The 10,321-nt window shown below is 35.0% G+C and overlaps 1 pseudogene; it reads right to left on the reverse strand.

The window, feature by feature from the left end:
- Positions 1-450: 450 nt before the first annotated feature.
- On the reverse strand, positions 451-6,124 carry LOC149747053 (tRNA (guanine(6)-N(2))-methyltransferase THUMP3 pseudogene; annotated as a pseudogene).
- Between the last annotated feature and the right edge of the window lie 4,197 nt (positions 6,125-10,321).

Below are 10,321 nucleotides of genomic sequence, written 5' to 3' on the forward strand. Positions count from 1 at the left end.
GAGGATTTCATTCTCTTATATACCCATTCCTCCATTCACCTAGTGTAGTCATTTTTGGTTAATAATTCAATTTGACATTAATACTGTCATATAATAATCACAGCTGAGCCATGTAGTCGTTGATGAAGGAAACATTTCCCTGTACAACTTTTTGCTTCCCTGGCTTCAATCAATGCCTCATACATGTTTAATTTATTTCTGATGTGCCTTCCACTAATTCGTGTAGTGTAGGCAAGCTGGATAAAGGTTCCAATTTCTCTTCTTGGAGTCCATCCTTTTTCAAAATAACATTACAATATATCCACAGAGCCAGTTTGCAGATATCCCATTGAACAGCATCGTTGGGCAAGCCCCAGGGTAGTTTGCCTTCTTTTTTTTTCTTCTTTTTTTAGTTTGCCTTATTTAATTTGGCTCTTTGTCAATAAAAATTAGATGTAATTGCTGCTCTAATCATAGCCACTTGTATATTGGATTATTATTACCAACAACATAATAACAGTGAGATCATTCAGTCGCCCTCTCTATTGTTTTGTTTCTCGTCCATACATCAGATCAACTATTATATCAGTAGGGTGAGGGGAAGAGAACTGGAGCATCCCATAAGCAAGAGAAGATCTGAGAGTTGCAAATCCAAAATGTGTGATATTTCTTTGGTGGAGACTCGTCTATCAATGCAATACCCACAGTGATTTCATTATCATGGATATTCAAAGAACACCCACATCAAAGTTGGTCATGTCAGCCTTCCACTTAAAATAATCTTGAACAGTGCCCCCCAAATCTCTTGTGGTCTCTAGTGCAGTAAAGCAATGTTTCTCTTCTACCCTGTTGCGTGTGACTCTAAACTTCAGCACTTGAGAATCAATTTCTTCTTTTGAACTTAAGGCATTGTTAGTAAACTCTTTTTTAACAACTCTCTCAACTATTTTGTCTCCTTGTCCATTATCCTTCTTCCTTTTACATGAATTCTGATTTATCTTTTTACACCTTTTTTTTTTTCTTGAAACTGGCGTCAATTTTCCATACTTTCAAAGGATCGGAGTGCAGGAGTTTCCCAGTCAATTCTTCAAAATCCTTTAGAACTTCCTTTTTCCCCCCTTTGAATTAGAATCTTTAAACTCCTGAACAACCACAAGTAAGTTATCAACTGATCTCAGACAATGAACCTGAGCCAGACTTTCCATTGAAACGTCAAAATATATCTTGCCTGGTCTCTGCTGATTTTGCATGATGACCTGAATTTCTTTCTCACTTCATCTGCCCCTGTTTGTTCAAAACCAGTGGGTACAGTCACTCTAATAGTGACTTGGAGATGCTCATGTTCACTCTGAGGCCACTTTCCGTCACTTGAATAGATCTCTGGATTTCATGAAAGTTCACATCCAGGAGTTGGTTAGTGGCTTCTTGAATGTCGTACATGTTGGCAACGCTTCCAAGATCCCTAATATAGTCTTGGCTGCGAGCACAGACCTTTCCAGCCCTGGCATCCTGCAGGCCCAGTGTACCCAAATGCTATGCTTTCTCTTCTCTCTAAAGATGTTGGTTATAGCACTTTAGATTCTGAAAAAAATTTTAAGCAAAATTTTGAAACATATAGCAAAACTGAAAGAATTTTAGAGTAAATGCCAATATACCCATCACCTAGATTCTTGGATTAATATTTTATTACCGTTGCTCTTTCATGTATTTATTCTTACTTTGATATGCCAAATGGTTTTATGCATCTTAGAGTAAATTGCAGACAACTGTATCCAGTGTAAGCACCCTTACCACAGAGTTCAATATTTAAGTATTTTTTCCTTTGATGTAAAATTTACATACAATCAAATGCACAAATGTTGCTGAGTTCTAAAATATGCAAATACTTGTAAATATAATGCAAAGCCTATCATGATAGAACATCATTATCATCCCAGAAAGATCCTTTATATCCCTTCCTAATCACCAATCCTAAAACCACTTCAGAAGAACCACTGTTCAATTTTTTTTTCCATCATTGATTGATTTTGACTGTTTTAGAACTTCATAAAAATAAAACAGCGTAGTATATACATTTTTTTGTCTGGATCATAGGTTAGTAAACATGTATTTCACTAAAAAATGCTAGATCTTTTGCTAAAATAGCTGTCACATTTTACATTCCCACCAGCAATATGTGAGTTTTCCAGTTGCTGCACATCCTTACCAAAATTTGGTATTGACAGCGTTTCTAATTTTAGTCATTCTGATGTGTGTGTTGTGGTATGTCTTTGTATCTTAATCTGACAACTAATGATGTTGAGAACGTTTTCATGTGCTTGTATCACGTGCGTGTCGATGTGTATGTTCAATTCTTTGCTCATTTTTATTGAGCTGTCTTTCTATTACTGAGTTGGAGTTTTTATATACCCTGCATCCCAGTCCTTTGTCAGATATGTGTTTTGCAATATATATTTTCTTCAAATCTGTGGCATGCCCATTCAAGTTATTAATGCTGCCTTCTGTTAATTGGTTTTTAATTCTGCCAAGTCTAACTTTTCAGTTTTTTCTATTATGGTTATTGCTTCAGATTTTAGAACTTTGTTTCCCCACAAATCCCAAAGATATTATCCTGTGTTTCCCTTCAAAAGCTTTATGGTTTTATGCTGATTATTCAGTTCAAAGTCTTTTCTAATTTCTTTGCTAAAGAAAATAGAGGGGCTTCAAATGATTTCAGTGATTTTCCCTGATGTTGCATCATTATTGATTTCTAGTTTGTTATGCTCAGAAAACGTATCTTGTATGCTTTCAATTTTTTACATTAAGACTTGTTGCATCTTCCAGTGTATGATCTATCATATTGAACATATCATGTGTGCTTGAAAAGAGTGTATATTCTGTAGTTGCTGAATGTGGTGTTCTATAAACATCATTTAGGTCAAGGTGGTTGGTAATTTGTTCATATCCGTCTATGTCTTCACTGATTTTCTTTATCTAGTCCTATCAACTGCTAAAAAAGTGTTAAAAATTCTTCAACTATGACTGTAGAATCATTTATTGCTCCTTTCAATTCTATCATTATTTTATTAATTTTGAAGCTGTTCTGAGAAAAACACTTATGAATATTATGTCTTCCCGACAAACTGACCCTTTTAGCCTTATGAAAAGAACTCTATTTCCAGTGCTCTTAATTCCTTCCTGAAGTTTGAATTTCGACGCAGTATTATTTCCCCTCGGCCTGAAGAATTCCCGTTAGCATTTCTCAAAGGGCATATCTGCTGATGACGAATTCTCTTTTCCTTATCTGAAGTTGCCTTTATTTAGCCTTCTTTGTTTTTGCTGAATATATAAGTTTGGGTTGTCAGATGTTTTTTCTGGTCTATCAAAACTCTAAGTATGTTGTTCCATGACCTTGTTCACCTATTAGAGTATGTTGTTTTTCTCTGGATGCTTTCAAGATTTTCTCTTTATTTTTAGTATTCAGTAATTTTATTGTGATGAGCCAAAGCTTGGTTTTATTTTAATTTTTCACAGTTGTGTTCCCTGCTTATTTTAAAGCAGCTTAATGAAGTATAATTGGCGTACCCTAATCGGCACATATTTAAGTGTACATTTAGATACACTTTGACATACATGCTCAGGAAACCACCACACAATCAAAATAATGAACGTATCCGTTACCCTAGAAAGTTTTCTTCTCTTTATAATTTCTCCCACCTTCCGTCTCATTCACAAGCTCATTGATCTCCTTTCCAACACTGTACATTACTTTGCATTTCCTAGAATTTTATGTAAATGAATTTATACAATGTGTCCATCTTTTTGTCTACCTACTTTCAGTCAATGTAACTATTTTGTGATTCATATGTTACTGTATATATCAACAGCCCGATCCTTTTCCTTGCTGAGTAGTATTTTATCGTGTGGATATACCACATTATGTTTATGCATTCACCTGTTGAAGAACATCTAGATTGTTTCCTCTTCAGGGCCCTTACAAAGAAAGGTGCTATAAACATTCATGTACAATCTTTTCATCGTTCTTGGGTAAATACCTAGGAGTGGAATGGTTGGGTCATTCATATTAGCCAGATGCAGAAGTCATAGCCATTATTTTTCACATATGTTTTCTCTCAGTCTGTTCTCCTTCAGTTATACATGTACATTAGACATTTCAGTATTGCCTCACAGATCCCTGAGGTGCTCACCCTTTTTTCTCCTCTCTTTTCCTTCCACTTCTTCAGATTAGACAAATTCTACTGCTTTATCTTCAAGGTTACTTATCTTTTCTTCTGCTATCTCCATTTGGCTAAATCTACTCAGTAAATTTTAATTTCAAATATTGTATTTTAAATTCTAAAATTTTCATTTAATTTTATTCTATCTTTTCATTTATTATGAGTACACTTTGCTCATTCAGCATAGTTATAAAAATCCACTTTAAGATCCTGTATACTGTTTCCAACACCTGGGTCATTAATGGGTGGAGTCTCTATTTTCTTTTGAGAATGGGTCATATTTTCCTATTCTTCTTTGCTGAGTAATGTTGTATTATATCCTCATTATCATGAACTCTATGATTTAGAAAGTCTAGGTTCTGCCTTATTCCTTCAAATAGTGTCAAATTTTGTTTTGTAGGTAGTTAACTTGGTTGATCTCATACTGGATTCTGTGCTGCTTGGATTCTGTTTCACATGTGCATGCGTAAGGGTCAACCAGGTATCTTTTGCAAAGCTTAAACACAGCATTTGGAGATCCCTCTCCCTTGCTCTCACCTTTTTTAGGATTTCCCCTTCCCTCTCCAGAGTCTCTGATAGCTCCAAACTCTGTCCTCCTTTCTGGCCAGAAAGACTACCTGTTTTCTTGCTTATTGTTAGTCACTCAATGTGGTGACAACTTCAGGCTGCTCTTAGGCTAAAAGCCATTTTAAAAGGTGGGGGGGGGGTGTCTTCTTCCAAATGTCATCTCCCTTCCAGAATCTACCTACTTTTCTTCATTCGTTAGTGTCTTGAGGTAGTTGTTTCTCATATGTTGTCCAGAGTTTATAGACCTAATATACAGGAAGTTCAGTCTAGTAGGAAATTACTTGGGCACCACACAGGAAGTGGGGCCCCCAGTAGCTCATTTTTGACGTTTTCTACCACTCTCTGCATTCTCTCTGTTTCCTCTGAAGATTTTCTCCTACTGATTTGTTTGGGTCCCTTTCATGTTAAAACCTTTCTTAAACGTCTGGTGATCCTTGGTTGTACTTTCATTTTTAACAGTGATGCACTAAAAGGCAGAGTAAAAGGTCCACCCTGGTGGCTGTAGCTTCCTGAGTGGCTGACTTTTCTTAAGGACAATCTTGTTGAGATTTCCTCATTACTTTGATGGGATACCCTCAAACATGCATACCTACAGGCCTTTTCCTTTGGATGGGTCCATTATATAGTCAGATACCCCCATATCATTTTCACACTGAAAATATGTTAATTAAGGTAGTTGTCAATCATATAGGTAGAGATCTTTAATGAAATTCCTTTTTCAGGTGTGTTGCGTATACTTTATTTTATTTTACTTTTATCTCAGGCTTTTCTCAGTGAACACTTGCTTAATGACTGAATTAGATATTTCAGTTTAATTAGCAAAACCAAAACCAAACAAGCAGAAACTCCTCAAAATCCTAAAATTTTGTTTTAAGTGCTGGATGGTATGATATTCCAATTACCTTTATTTTCATTGGAACTTTATTTCATCCTCAGTAAGAGAGGCTCTTCTTTCTCATGTGAATCCTATGTTACAACCATACCAAACTACTTACCTTCTGTCAAATAGATCTTAGTCTTTCACAATTTCATGACTTTACACAATATATACTTTCTTCCTAAAATACCCCCTTTCTTTCTCTATTTAGTTACAAAGCTTCTACTTTCCTTCATTATTCAGCTCAGTGATCTCCTCTTCTGTGAGTTCTTCTGACTTATCCAGACAGACTCATTCTGACTCATCCTTTCTATATTTAACTGAAACAGTGCACTTACCTCTATTCATATACTTACTTTTTCTCTTCCAATAATTTTGTTTATATGTCTCTCTTACTGGTTTGTGAATTCCATAAAGGCAAGGACACACATTACTTTTTGAAACCAAACTTACCAACTGATAGCATCTCCATTAATGGCCACACAGATCCATATCAATGGCATTCTATACTCTCTTTGTAGTAAGATTCAGATTGCCCCAGGAGAGACCTTATACTTTTAACATAGAATAGCATTTAGTTAAAAAATGAATACATATGTGTGTGCATTGTGTATATATATGTGTCATCAACATTTTAAGAAAGTATTAGCTGAAGCTATTTTATATTCAAGTTTTAAAACTCTAAGTTATGATAATTTAGAGTCTCATTTGATAAACTTGAATGCATGCATTATAGGTAGGATAGAGTCTGTTACCCTTTTATCTACTATGATTTCTGTTGTGGAATTTAATATGAGAGAGAAGATGTGTTCTGTAATGAATTTGCAAATATGTTTCCATTCTGAAATATTGTGTATTCGTGTGTGCAGGTGTCAGCTGGATAAATACATATAATAGCTTTTTAAGTAGTTGATTTTACACAGTGATGGAGATGGAATTACTACTTATAAAATAATCTGTGGTGGCTTACGTTTCAATTACAAGTGGCAAACTCCAGACCTGGTATACAGAAGGAGCCCTGAGTGGTACTTTTTCCAGATCTTCATGTTACCAAACTGTTTGAAGGAGAATCAGCAGCTGTTGTGCGAATCTACTGAAGCATTAGGAAAAAATATTCTCCAAGTAAATTTGGCTTAAAATTCCGTAGAATCTTTTGAGGATTGCAAATAGATGCAATACTTCATAGCTACAAGGAACTAGACTTGAGATCCCGAAAATAAATAAAAGTGAAATTATAGAGTCTATGCTTTAAATGTATCTAGTGTTAGTTTCATTACACTCAAATGAAATACATCTCTGAAAATAGGTATGCCACCAGTTTCCTCACCCCAATGTGAAGAAAATGAAAATTTAAAACCATGAGAATGTTTACATAACCAGATGGAATGTAGAGAATCAAAGAAACAAGAAGAAAGGATAAAATGTGATCAAAGCAACTGTAACATGTTAAAGTTTTGCATTGGCAAAAGTATGCATGTGTGGTAAGTGCAGGAAGCAGGAGTGGGAAGTGTGGAGTCCGACTGGAGTGGAGTCTTTAACTGCAACCCCCTTTGGCGTGCACTGCCTGTGCACCCGGTCTGATGTGGGGTCTCTCAGCTAAGGACTTTGTAATTGCCTATGGTTGGACCTGAAAGATCACATGCAAAATTCTGGCCTGGAGCCAGCCTGCCCAAATGCCAATCAAAATAATTAGTATTTTCCTTAAATTGAAGTATTCTCTTCAAGGAATAGATCAGTCTGAACTCATCTATGAAAAAAAAAAATCAAGCTGGAGATAAATAATTCAGTAAGTTATACAGATCCGTTTATAGCCTTATAGTTAATATCGAGCTAGGTGGATTATTACCATAATTGCAGATAATACTTAGTTTTAAATTTTAATTCAAATTCACTTATTTAAATATTAAAATAATAATACCCACACAAAAAGTCAACTGATCTTTGACAAAGGTGCAAGAGCAATTCAATAGAAAAAGGAGTCTTTCCAATAATTGGTGTGGGTACAGTTCTACATCCGTATTTTTGTTTGTTTTCTTATCCAGGATTAATTTAATTTTAAAAACAAATACAAGCTATTGATTCACCCTTCTCAACTTAACTGTAGTATAATTGTCAGGTAAATACATACATCTTTACAACTTGGTGTTCCAAATTAAAAATAAAAATTCACAGAAAGGAAAGAAATAATATGAAAACAGCTCAAGAAATATACTAACAAGCAAAAATACATGGGCAAAGAGGAACACGTATTTTTGACTTAACTGAAGAAACCGAGAGGAGACTGGTCTATGTAAGAAAATGTGAATCCTGGAAAGTTAGGTGTGAAGATTTTAGAGTAGGAATTTATATGACTTGACTCTCCTCTAGCTCCTGAATAAAAATTACATCTTGTAGTATCTATACTGCTTGGCTCAGACATGGACCTTACACCTGTCCCAGAAATTTACTCAAAATGGATCATAATCCTAAATGTCAAATTAAAAACTATAAAACTTCTAGAAGAAAAACATATGAAACCTAGTATGTTAGCTTGCTAGGGCTGCCAAAGCAAAATACCGCAGACTGGATGGCTTAAATGCAGAAAGTTGTTTACTCACAGTTCTGGAGCTGGAAACCCGAGAATATGTGTTGGTAGGTTTGCATTCTCCTGAAGCCGCTCCCCTTGGCTTAGCAAATGGCTGCCTTCTCGCTGTGACCTCACATGGTCTTTTCTCTGTGTGCAAGCATCCCGAGTGCCTCTCCCTCTTCTTATAAGGGCAGCGGTCATGTTGGATTAAGACTTTACCCTCAAATCCAAAAAGCTGACAATACCAATTGTCAGGGAGGATGCAGAGCAATAGAAGCTCTTGTTAATTTCTGCTAGGAATGCAAAGTGGTGCTTTTGAAGACCACTTGGCAATTTCTTTCAAAGCTAAACATGGTCTTACCATATGATCCAGCAATTATACTCCCTATTTACCCAACTGATTTAAAAACTAATGTCCACACAAAAACCTTCATCCAAATGTTTATAGCACTTTTATTCATAATTGCCAAAAACTAGAAGTGACCAAGTTGCTCTCCAACAGATGAATGGAAAAACAAAGTATAGTACATCCATACACTGAAGTCTCACTTGATGGTAAAAAGCAACATGCTCTCAAGCCACAAAAAGACTTGGAGGAATCTTAAATACATATGGCTAAGTAAATGAAGCCAGTCTGAAATGGTTACATACTTTATGATCTCAATTATATGGTATTCTGGAAATGGCAAAATGATAGAGACAGTAAACACATCAGTGGTTGGGTTTGGATAGGGTAGGTGAAGCACAGAGGATTTATTTAAGGCACTGAAACTATTTCTTATGATACTGTAGTGGTGGGCATATGATGCTATGCGTTTATCAAAACCCTTGGAACTTTACAGGTCAAAGAAAGAACCTTAATATGTACGAATTTTCAGGAAGCAGTTTAAAAGGTCAAGAGATCTTAGAATGAAATGCAGATGAGGCCAAAATAATCTAATTGAATTGTTAAATTAATTAAACAAAAAGGTCATTAGATTGAGGTGGCTTTAATGCCTTAGTAGCCTAGGTAATCAAAACAAAACCTAATCCTGAAATGCTTCGGCGTTAAGAAATCAAAATTCCTACTCTTGGATACTTACCCTAGAAGAACGAAACATTATGTTCACACAGAAACCTATATGCAAATCTTACAGCAATAAAAAGAAAGGGATTTTTAAATTTAATTTTCATTAGTGTATATTTAATTTTAAAAACTGATATTTGATTCAGTTATTGAAAATTTTTAAGGTGTATTTGGAACAACTTGGGCATGTGAATCTCTTTTTCAACTGTAAATCTTATAACATCTAAATACAGATCAAATAATCTGATAAAATTTAACTTTGAAATCAAGATGTGCTGTAAGTGTAAATTATACACTGGATTTTGAACACTCAGTAAAAATCAATATAAAATATATTATTCATTTGTATGCAGATTACATCTTGAAATGGTAATATTTTGGATTTATTTGATTAAATAAAAATGTTACTAAATTAAAAAATAATGACACGTAGAGCAGTCTAAGTGATCACGTAGCAGATATAAGGATACAAGAAAGAATGAAATAATAGTAAAAAAAAATCACAGAATGCTAAAGGGCTTTGGAAAGATTCAGGAGATAAGAAAAGGATTTAAAACGGAAAATGACTGCAATTAGTCAAACACCACAATGATGTTGGCGCTGAACTAATTAATTTAAGTTCTACTCCCCAAGTATTAAACTAATTTTCCGCTTAACAAATTGGCCTATGGAGATTACCATTGAGATTAGCATCTTTTAAAACTAAAGAAAAGGAGGATTCCAAACGCTTTTGTGTTCCCCTCCAATAATTGCAATGGCCCTTCAGAGGGAAAAGCTGGATTAGTTAAGAGATGATCGATTAACGTTTTAAAGGCATGAAAGCAATTCTTAAGGTGAATGCGTTGTATTATTTTGGTGGGTCAAACCTTCCCAATTTAAGAGAAAGAAAGGAACTTAGGTTACAATAAGACTGAATGCCATATTTGCATTTTCGTCATTTAGAGGCAACCCTTTATCTTTTGATTTTCCTAGAAAGAAACAATTGTGCTATTGGGTGGAAGAAAACACAATAGTGCAGTTTTGAGATCTCCTGTGTATTGCTTAAGCGA

This window comes from Delphinapterus leucas, chromosome 17 (assembly GCF_059928025.1).
Source record: "Delphinapterus leucas isolate spDelLeu-1000000601 "Yukka" chromosome 17, BTC_Dleu_Yukka2, whole genome shotgun sequence".
NCBI classification, from domain to species: Eukaryota; Metazoa; Chordata; class Mammalia; order Artiodactyla; family Monodontidae; genus Delphinapterus; species Delphinapterus leucas.